The sequence below is a fragment of the Anabrus simplex genome, chromosome 2 (assembly GCF_040414725.1).
Source record: "Anabrus simplex isolate iqAnaSimp1 chromosome 2, ASM4041472v1, whole genome shotgun sequence".
Taxonomy (NCBI): domain Eukaryota; kingdom Metazoa; phylum Arthropoda; class Insecta; order Orthoptera; family Tettigoniidae; genus Anabrus; species Anabrus simplex.
This window is the reverse complement of record NC_090266.1, coordinates 653,051,764-653,063,652: the sequence shown is the minus strand read 5'-3', so window position 1 is coordinate 653,063,652 and position 11,889 is coordinate 653,051,764.

Here is an 11,889-nt window from a genome sequence, read left to right as displayed (position 1 = left end):
TTTCACTCCTAATTTGGAATAAAATGTATGTAGATTTTAATAAAAATGAAGAGAAAGAAGCTTTTCTTAAGAAACAGCTCTTTTCAAGGTTGAATTTTGAGTTATTTAGTGAATTGTGGTGCTATAATTTGGAATAGGCCGAAATTGTTATTCTAGACCAGGCCATACTACTACTACTACTACTACTACTACTACTACCACCACCACCACCACCACCACCACCACCACCACCACCACCACCACCAAGTGCCTAAAGTATGCACACTGCTCATTCAAAACGGCGCGTTAGTGTAGGGATCGAATCGCTGGAATACTATGATGAGCCAGTGTGTTACGTACCAGCTGTATCAGAAAATGTATGAACCAGAGGAATGGCATGCTAAAGAAGAAAGATTTCTAACTCCGCGACTATTTCCCGCCAATATTCAGTCAGGCTATTATATTCGGTACGCAGCAGTAATCCCATCTATTAGAGTTGAGAGGCAGCATAAGAGACAAAGAACATCACAACAAACAATGGTCAATGTAATGTTATTGTCGATCAATGTTATGCACTTTCGATATTATAGGACTTCACATTTCGTTTTCTTCCGACTCTGAAATACCACTTTTATCATAGTCGGTACGGTAAAACAGAATAAAAGATAAATGATCGGAAATTGTATTCTCTACAACTTTCTTTATGTAGTAGGCCTACTTTTCGCTAGGACCAATAATATTGGTATTTAAAAATTACATATTAGGCGCCTTCCCCTAAACTAAAATTTCATCCAGGATGAATAAAATTGTTTATAGCTTAGACTGTAGTTTCTTATTCCCCGACTCTATATACCGATTTCCATTAAATTCTCGTGGCTTGGCGTTGATATGGACTTAGCAACAAAAATACAAATTCATGAATATCTATGTTATCATAGCCGGTGCGGTAAAATGTATAAGACATAAATAGTCGGAAATTGAATTCTATATAACTTCGTTTATGTAGTATTCATCGATATGACGATTAATAATATAAATATTTGACAATTAAATTTTAGGACATCCCCTAAACTACCATTTCACTCAGCGTAAATAAAATTATTTATAGCTTAAATTGTAGTGGCTATTTCTCCGAATTTTCATACCAATTATCAGTGAGATAGGGCCACTAATTACGTAAATATTTAAAAATTAAATTTTAGACCTTCCCCTAAACTACAATTTTACTCAGCGTGAATAAAATTATTTTTTTGCTATGGGCTTTACGTCGCACCGACACAAATAAAATTATTTATAGCCCAGATTGTAGTGATGTATTTCTTGACTTTACATACCAATTTTTATTGAGATAGGACCACTAACAATATAAATATTTGAAATTTAAATTTTAGGCCTTCCCCGAAACTACCATTTCTATCAGTGTGAGTAAAATTATTTATGGCCTAGATTGTAGCAACTTATTCCCCGAATTTGCATACCGATTTTCATTATATTCTTTTCGGCCGTTTTCTGGTGATGCGTGTACAGATAGACAGACAGACAGACATGACGGAAAAGTAAAGAGTGCATTTCCTTGTTACTGTGGACTTGACCGATACAGAAATACCATTCTTTTCAAATTCTAAGCTATGTACAGACAAAACTCTTATTTTATATACACTGACTGACAGAGCAAATGCAACACCAAGAAGGAGTGGTCAGAACTTTATGCCAATTGCAGGGTAGACTGACGTCACTGAGGTATGCTCATGATGTGAAATGCGCCGCTGTGCTGCGCACGTAGCGAACGATAAATGGGACACGGCGTTGGCGAATGGCCCACTTCGTACCGTGATTTCTCAGCCGACAGTCATTGTAGAACGTGTTGTCGTGTGCCACAGGACACGTGTATAGCTAAGAATGCCAGGCCGCCGTCAACGGAGGCATTTCCAGCAGACAGACGACTTTACGAGGGGTATGTTGATCGGGCTGAGAAGGGCAGGTTGGTCGCTTCGTCAAATCGCAGCCGATACCCATAGGGATGTGTCCACGGTGCAGCGCCTGTGGCGAAGATGGTTGGCGCAGGTACATGTGGCATGTGCGAGGGGTCCAGGCGCAGCCCGAGTGACGTCAGCACGCGAGGATCGGCGCATCCGCCGCCAAGCGGTGGCAGCCCCGCACGCCACGTCAACCGCCATTCTTCAGCATGTGCAAGACACCCTGGCTGTTCCAATATCGACCAGAACAATTTCCCGTCGATTGGTTGAAGGAGGCCTGCACTCCCGGCGTCCGCTCAGAAGACTATCATTGACTCCACAGCATAGACGTGCACGCCTGGCATGGTGCCGGGCTAGAGCGACTTGGATGAGGGAATGGCGGAACGTCGTGTTCTCCGATGAGTCACGCTTCTGTTCTGTCAGTTATAGTCACCGCAGACGAGTGTGGCGTCGGCGTGGAGAAAGGTCAAATCCGGCAGTAACTGTGGAGCGCCCTACCGCTAGACAACGCGGCATCATGGTTTGGGGCGCTATTGCGTATGATTCCACGTCACCTCTAGTGCGTATTCAAGGCACGTTAAATGCCCACCGCTACGTGCAGCATGTGCTGCGGCCGGTGGCACTCCCGTACCTTCAGGGGCTGCCCAATGCTCTGTTTCAGCAGGATAATGCCCGCCCACACACTGCTCGCATCTCCCAACAGGCTCTACGAGGTGTACAGATGCTTCCGTGGCCAGCGTACTCTCCGGATCTCTCACCAATCGAACACGTGTGAGATCTCATTGGACGCCGTTTGCAAACTCTGCCCCAGCCTCGTACGGACGACCAACTGTGGCAAATGGTTGACAGAGAATGGAGAACCATCCCTCAGGACACCATCCGCACTCTTATTGACTCTGTACCTCGACGTGTTTCTGCGTGCATCGCCGCTCGCGGTGGTCCTACATCCTACTGAGTCGATGCCGTGCGCATTGTGTAACCTGCATATCGGTTTGAAATAAACATCAATTATTCGTCCGTGCCGTCTCTGTTTTTTCCCCAACTTTCATCCCTTTCGAACCACTCCTTCTTGGTGTTGCATTTGCTCTGTCAGTCAGTGTATATAGATTGTTTTAAAATGTTTTCGTTGTTCTTCTATCAAAACATTCAAGGTTGTTTTCAAACCGTTACCTGCTTTCTTTAAAGATTCATTTTTTTGGAGTAATTTCTCATAATGAATATAGTGAAGAGTTCTTATCCAGTTTTTGAGTGGAGTTATCCTTAGTAGTTTCTTCTATTTCTGTGCATGGTTTCTTTTGGCATACAATTTCCAGTCTTTCCAAGACAGCTAAACAAGTTTTCTTTACTTTAAGTCACAAAGCTCAATTTAAATTACTTGTATCCTGTTGTTCCACATGACCTGTAGTTTCAGAGATGGAATAGCACCTGACTTCAGTATTTTTATTAGAGGTAATCCTAACAAACTAATTTTCAAGTCATCTTCATAATCAGAGGTAGAAAAGTTTTCGCTGCATACGTGTGCATTTTTACATTTTTACACTTAGTCAATCAAGTTTTGCAAAATACAGGATCCTTTGAGAATCTGTGGTGAACTGTGTCTATTCCCAGAATTTTGTCGCACAGAACTGGTCTATTCCCGTACTGTCTTTCGGGCATTGTTTTTACATAACTCGTTCTACATTATGGAACAAATTAATGACAGCAACACTTGTATGCGAAGCTCAGTGACATTTAATGCTTGATATACTTTGTATTGTACTAGCAATTACCCGTGGCTTCGCTCGCGTGGATTTCGTAATTTGATCAAAATAATCGTTCCTCGGCATAGTACTAAGACATTCTCTGAAAATTCCCAAAGTTTATAAGTTAAATACATGTTTCTTTATTTTAAATGAGTTTCCAAATACCTATTCCCACATCTGTAACATCTTCAGTTTTTTAGATATACATAAGTATCCCCATAAAAAGAATTCAACTCCTTGATCAGTCCTTCCCTCACCCCCAACCCCATTTGTGTATTTTCTGAAACCAAAAATACATGTTACTTTATTTTTAAAGAAGATTCCAAATACCAATTTTCACGTCTGTAACATCTTCAGTTTTTAAGATATAAGTATCTTCATAAAAATAATTCAACTATTTTTCACTTCTTTTCACCCCGCGTTAAGTGCCTCCTCCGAAAACAAAAAGGTACATGTTCCTGTATTTTTAAAGGACTTTCCAAATACCAAGTTTCTTTTCTCTAACATGTTAAGTTTTTGACATACAATGTAGATATACCGGTACTCATTTAAAAAAATTCACCCGCTTTTCCAATTCCTTTCAGCCCCTTAACTGGATTTTCCGAAAACAAAATAATACATGTTTCAATACTTTAGTTTTTGAGGTATAAGCCACCTTATAAAACGTGTTCAACCATTTTCCCCCCATTTTCACCCCCCGTTAATGGGATTTTATGAAAACAAAAAAATACCTGTTTCTTTATTTTTAAAGGAGAGTCTAAATACCAAATTTTACGTCTGTAAACTTTTAAATTTTTGAGATATGGATATCCTCATTTTTATAATTCACCCCTTAGCGCCGGAATATCCAAAAATCCTCCCTTAGTGAGCACCTACACCCTTATATAAATGTATCCCCAAAATGTCATTTCTCTATGTCCAGTTATCCTTAGTAGTTTCTTCTATTTCTGTGCATGGTTTCTTTTGGCATACAATTGGCTCGGCAAGAGTGAGTGAGTGAGTGAGTGAGTGAGTGAGTGAGCGAGTCAGTCAGTCAGTCAGTCAGTCAGTCAGTCAGTCAGTCAGTCAGTCAGTCAGTCAGTCAGTCAGTCAGTCAGTCAGTCAGTCAGTCAGTCAGTCAGGACATGTTATTATATATATATAGACTAGCAAGATACCCGTGCTTCGCTACGTTTTCAATATGAAAGTTATTATTCAAAGTTTTACATTATGGAGAGTCCATTGTCAGCTGAGACTGTAAAACATGTCCTCAGTTCATACGGCAAACGGTTTTGGGGAAATGGTTATTTATTATATAATCTACCACTCACTTGAACCCCGTACGGAAGAATTTGAAGTTTTAAACCATATCTGATTTAACACCTAGGACATACAAGCGACCAACCTGTGAAATTTTGAATTTGTACGTCGAGCAGAAATAAGACAACCCTACATTAAAAAGTTACGTTCGTGCCCGAAACGGTTTCGGAAGTACGGATATTTTTTTGAGAGTCAACTACCATCTAAACCTCGCAGGGAGAAATGTTTTGAAGTATACGGTATGTTTCACCTAGAACATGAAAGAAGAACTATCTCGTAAAATTACAACTTTGTACACCAAACGGTTTTGGAGGGATGAACAACAGGGAACATGCGTAATTTTCAAAATATTTGTTTTTGAAAAGTACACCAATGAAATAGTATGTAAACATATTATATTGTGGTAAGTTGCCTTGTTTTCTACCAGTCAAAATATATTTAAAAATCTCTTTCCGCAAGGAGAGTAAAACGTCCTCTGACGTAAGCGGCTGGCTGTGACGTCACGACCCAGTACCTCATCCATCTCTACCAGACATTGTGCATCAGCTGCTACTAAAAGCCGAATGTTTATTATTCGTGAACGCGAATAATTTCGAAATGATATAAGAAGGGTTCAGAAAAGCATAGTCAGCCAATCTACCATGTGTAGATGCCATCATTCTTGAAAAATAGTGACTGTTTTGTGGATGCAGAAATACGCAGATCAAAAGCAAACTGGTAAGTGGCATTTTGTATATACGTGCAATGTACTGTAACACATAGCATTAGGATTACAGTGAACATGGATAGAAATCACTTAAATCACCTTTGCCTTTTGCTTCTAGAGTGATTCCCTTATTAGAGAATAACAGTAAATTTTCGAGTTTTCACCATTACTAAAGTAACAGATCCGACTTCAGCACTAACATAAAAATATAGGTAGCATTACAATATTATAGTTTTATAATCTATCATTTCTCAAAAAATATAGATTTATGGTTGGGGCAACTGGCCTCCTACTTCCGAGACGCATGAAAAAGAAACATTAAATGTCTAGTTCATTTTTCTACAGATATATTGAACAATACACTAGCCTATATTCATGTTAGAGTGCTGGCAGATGAAATTGGTGACAGTACTTTAGGTTATGTTCAAGTGAAGCGATGAAGTGGGAAATGTATACTAAAATGCAAAGTATGTCCTGAGCACAAGGTCAGATACAGAAAAGTATATAGTCTCACTAATGCTGGATGAGGAACAGTGCTGCAAAGAATGTACCTACGAGTAGAATGCCATGACTCATGACTGACTGAGCTGCATCTTCTGGTGAGTATATAAGCAGAAACTACATCTAGTTCTAAAATCTTTTAAAGTCTTTTGCTAATGAGTAGAACCTTTGGAGAAAAATGTTAAATATGACTTCATCCAGTTTTTCACAATCCGGGCTGAGTGGCTCAGACGGTTGAGGCGCTGGCCTTCTGGCCCCAGCTTGGCAAATTCGATCCTGGCTCAGTCCGGTGGTATTTGAAGGTGCTCAAATACATCAGCCTCCTGTCAATAGTCCTGCGGGACTACATTCTATCACCTCGGCATCTCCGAAAAGCGTAAAAGTATTTAGTGGGACGTAAAGCCAATAAGATTAGTTACATTTAGTTTTCCACAAGCTGAGCATATCAAGCAAGAACAGTGTCTTGGTGACATTTTAATCACTCAGTACAGCAATGCCTTTGGGTGCTGTTACTTTTACCCTTCGGTTTATTGATTTGGCATGTATAACCTGAAAATTAGGCTCTGTTTGGACAATATTTTAAACACGAACATCACTGTTATTTGCAGTACCATTAATGAATTTTACTGAAGTGTGCAATTATGATATTTATTTCATTAATATTATGATAATTACTATAAGTGAGCATGGTTAACTCAAGACTGAGACCACCCCAGCCTGCAAGAATTGGTTTTGTAGAGATATACATTTGTTAAAATCACGTTGTTTTTTCATGATGTACACACCTAGAGGACTTTTTATTATAGCATAGAGTATTTAGTTGTAACCTAAATTTCTTTACAAATGTAAGCTCTTCGATAAAGAAATAAAAAATAACTGTCACATGTCAAGATGAATGTGTATAATTAGAGCTGACAATTTGGTTCATAAACCCTTTGATTTATTACTTTGACATGGATCATCCAAAACTTGGGTTAGGTTTGAAGAATTCCTCAATAATCAGCATTAACTTGTGCACTGTTTAATACTTTCAGATTCTAAGATGTAATTGATGCATTTACTTAAAGCATCATAGATTTAACTTTAAAGTTTTACCATTGGAATAGCACTCATGGAAAGGTGATTAAAAGTTGAAACAAATTCACCTTACATTAAAATGACCTTCACAGTAATAAATAGTATACTTTTCCGACATATCACCGGCATTCCTCCGGCTTGCCAAAATCCATTTCTTCCGTGTTTTACGGTCCTTTGCCACATTAATATATATTTTCGCGGTGGTATGCGATGTACATCGGAACTAACCATTTATAACTTTTCTGCCTCACTGTCTGCAGGATCCGTTTGAAGTGCAAATTATAACACTCAGATTATTATACAATACATAGGCACCGAATTTAACTATACCAGACTCTAACATGAAGTAGAAATACGTGAAGTGTATCGTGTTTCTCACAGCACACTGTGTTATTTCGTCTCATAGTATGGCCAACCTGTATGATAACGTCAGACCAATGAGATCGCGTACATGCGTCACGTGACATTTTCGTACTTTAATTTGGGTTTTTATCACATTTGGTGTTATTAATTCTACATCCTGATCACATTTTTGAATTCTGCATGAAATTTCGAATCAGATTAGCACATGCTTAATTAAAACCCCGGATCATGTATGTTCCCTATTTAGTTCATTTGACACTTTAGCGGAGGAACGTTTAAAAATATTTCCTAATTCACGCCTATAATTTAAAATATATATCGCTATTTGGAACTTTGTCTTCGTACGTTGAACCATTTCGGAGGAAGGAATTAATAGATTTGTTTTCGGATCTTAACCCGCATTTAACTCTCTGAGGGGATAATTTGTTTCAAATTTTCTGTTATTTAATACCTAGGATATCATTTGACATTTTAACTTCGTATTCAAACGGTTCCTTTTAAACGTATACAGTATTTTTTTCATCATTCTCATCCCCTAATCAAAACCCCTTAGAGTTTTAAGTCCACTTATTATTTGTATCCTCATAAAAAGAACTCAACTCCTTTTAAACCACGCTTCAGTTTATTCCTACCCCCGGTCCAACAAATAATGCGTGTTTCCTCATTTTTAAAGGAGATTCCAAAAAACAATTTTCACGTCCGTAACATCCTTCGTTTTTGTGATATAAGTATCCTCACATAAAGAATAAACTCATTTTAAATTCATTCACCCGCCCTTTATTGGATTTTCCGAATACAAAAGAATGCGCGTTTCTTTATTTTAAAAGAATATTCCAAATACAAATTTTCATGTCTGTAACATCTTCAGTTTTTGAGATATAAGTATCTTCAGAATGGTATTAAACCCTTTTCTCGCCTTTTTTCACCCCCTTAAGAGGATATCTCCGAAAACAAATATATACGTGTCTCCTTATTTTTAAAGGAGATTCCAAATACCAATTTTGACATCTGTAACATCTTCAGTATTTGATGTATAAGTATCCCCATAAAAAGAATTCAACTAAGTTCACTTTTCTTCACCCACCCCACCCCCTTAAGTGCATTTTCCGAAAACAAAAAGTACGTGTCTATTTTTAAAGGAGATTCCGAATGCCAATTTTCATGCCTATAATTAATCAGTTTTTGAGATATAAGTATCCACATAAAAATAATTCAGTCCCTCTTTTTGTCCTTTTTAGATCCCCCTCTGAAGTGCTTTTTTCCGAAAACAAACAAATACGTTATTCCCGTTTCTGCCACCAAGGTAATTTGCCCCAGGCTAGTCAGCCGATCCCGGGCGTGCTCAGTCCGAACTATGATAAACATAATGCCCTAAAAATGTATACACCCTGGATTTTATGGGAAACATATAACTAAATATGGACGCGATGAGGTCAACAAAAAACTACAAATAAAGCAAGGCGAAGCATGACGTCAGTTATGGAGGAAATTTGTTTATTAAAATAAACAAGAAAGTATGACAAAAGCAAACGTATCAAATGATTCAAATTTCTTACATGACTCAATTCTTCTTTCAGTTTATTAAAGTCCATCTTGAGAATTAAAAAATATATTACAAATGTACAACGTGTGCCGGCACACATACTTAACATATCAAATCAAATCTTGAAGTTTCATTCATTTTACACCTTGGGCTTGCGTGCTCGCACCACGCTCTTGGATTTATTTTTGTTAACACTTTGAACTGTAGATGAGTACGTTCCCCTTTCCTGCACACTTGGCATTGCAGTGGGGGGGTCCCTAACCTTAAAAAAGGCGTGATTGAATGCGCAAAAAGAGGAGACAAAACTAATCTAACTGTACAAAATGTAACACGCTGAGTGGTAAAACATCCTATGCACAAATATATACACCCAGAATCATGAGCATAACAAACAATGTGGATCGGAACCACACAAATCAAAATCACACAAATGGCAAATATACACACTCAAAGAAACAAAAACATGATGTCATATTTTCCAAGGCTCACCAAGAAAAGCTTGCGGCATTTACGCAACTCTCATTCACTCAAAGCCTCGATAGAAAAATATAATGAAACAAATTACATTTTAAGTAACACTTCCTATTCAACGCAGGTTCCTGAAATATGTTACATGACACAAATTGACAAAAAATAACACAGTAGGCTTTAACTTTCAACACATAATTCAACGTTGTATCCTGAAATAAATCACATGACACAAAGATCCATCAGCGCGGTTATATCCTGAAAGAAAATCCGAACAAAACGTCGCGATATGAAACTCGTCTACGGCAGCACATAGTGACGTAGACAAACCCAATAAAATCATCACGAAGTGTAGGCCGCTGAAATAAAACTCTCTTCGGCAGACAAACATATCACCCCCACCAACACACGGCGGAATGACTCAAAGCGGAGATTCCGTCTTCCAAAATAATGCAGCAAACATCAAAACACAGGGTCCAACCCTTTACACACGCTGCTGAACAGTCTACCCGTGGCAAGTCACACAATCAAGAACAATGCAGGCCTTTCAGATGAACGCGTCCTCTTACTCAAAATCACACTAAATAATATATCATGTCCTAAAGTTGCCGAATCTGGAAAAGTATATAAAATGACGTCGTCTAACATACGCTCGCATGAAATGAAAACAAGACAGCTCTGGTCACAAATCAAAGCACTCGCGCTCAAAGTTAAACATGAATAATAAAGTGGCCAACTCTGTAGTAAATATGATAAACTGAAACTAAGAAATTGCCACATAGACAATCGATCACGTCTGAACATCGGAAAGTTACTGAAATATCCCAATCCAACAACTCGAGAAACTCGCATTGATAATAATAATAAAATAATAATAAATTTTACAGAAAATATATTCTAATATTCTGAACTCGAAATACGAAACTGCATTCGCGGAACCCGTGACTCAATTATTAATTTACAATCTTGATATACAAAAGAGTCGTGAAGATGACGCTATCAAAATTTGTGGATCCAAACTCCACCATCTCACACACTCTCATTCACACATCATGCAATAAATCCCAGAAAACGTGACGGCATATTTCCGTACACTTTAAGTTCCCATTAATAATACTTTAGTCTAGTCCTTCCTGACTTTAATTTGAATCCTTATTTACATTTAAGCCCCGAGACGTACACTGCGTCTCAAACGTCAAAGTAAAACAAATAAAAAATAATACATGAGGCTAGAAGTAAGAAACTGACTCGTAAAAGAAATGACGCTAACCACTCAGCTAAAGAAATCAGAATAAAATGTATGAAAGCTAGCTGCGACCTTATGCAAACGGTCCATATTTACGTTACAGTTATATTTACAATAACAAGCTTCCTAACATTTACTTTAAATAAGACCTAGTCCTTTCACACAAAGCAGAATTTACTGTAATTAAATATTAAAGCTAACCCGTCCCTTTTGGTAACAATAACACACGTTCACACTCACACAATTACATTGAAAATTCTGCTCTCATCTACGTTTACTTATCATCGCCAGCCATTTCAGGAACAGCCGGCCCCCATCGTGTTTTAGCCAGCCATCTCGATGATGATGCCTTCAGAAAAGACTTGGATCAGTCCTTTGGTCTCCATTCTGGCGTCGAAAAGTGATGTATTTTCCGTCGCTCCTTCTGCTTCTGGATGTCGTCTAAAACATTCCTTCGTTCAAGATGTAGAAACTAGGTCAAGATTAAACCAGCCAGTTACTAGAATACTACAGCCGGGGTAATTTTCACTGACTGTGAAACCAGTTCCCATTCAGCCGCGGAACAACTTCTCTTATCTAATCCCGTAACTAGGTCAAATATTTTCCATTTAAAAGCTGGACTAGAAATATTAAAGTTTATGCCCTCCAGAAACTATTTACACAGGCAGGCTACTATGCATTTGAAATGATTAAATGAAACTGTTCTCTCCCGTTAGGAATTGAAAGTTAAATGCCATTCTCCCAGTGTTTAGAAAACTTGAATAGATTAGATGCAGACTGAGCGTCTACTAACAAAATTTACAAGTCCCCACACGATCACTCGCGTAAGTAAAAACTTCTTCTCACGATGTTACCTGCACAGAATCTCGCTGAATAAAAGGGTAGCTAACTCGCACGGTCATCGTTTTTATTCATTCTTCCTCGAAGACGCCGACGTATCCTCGATCGGGGCCATCACCTACATAGATCAATGCCTAGCCAAGATAACC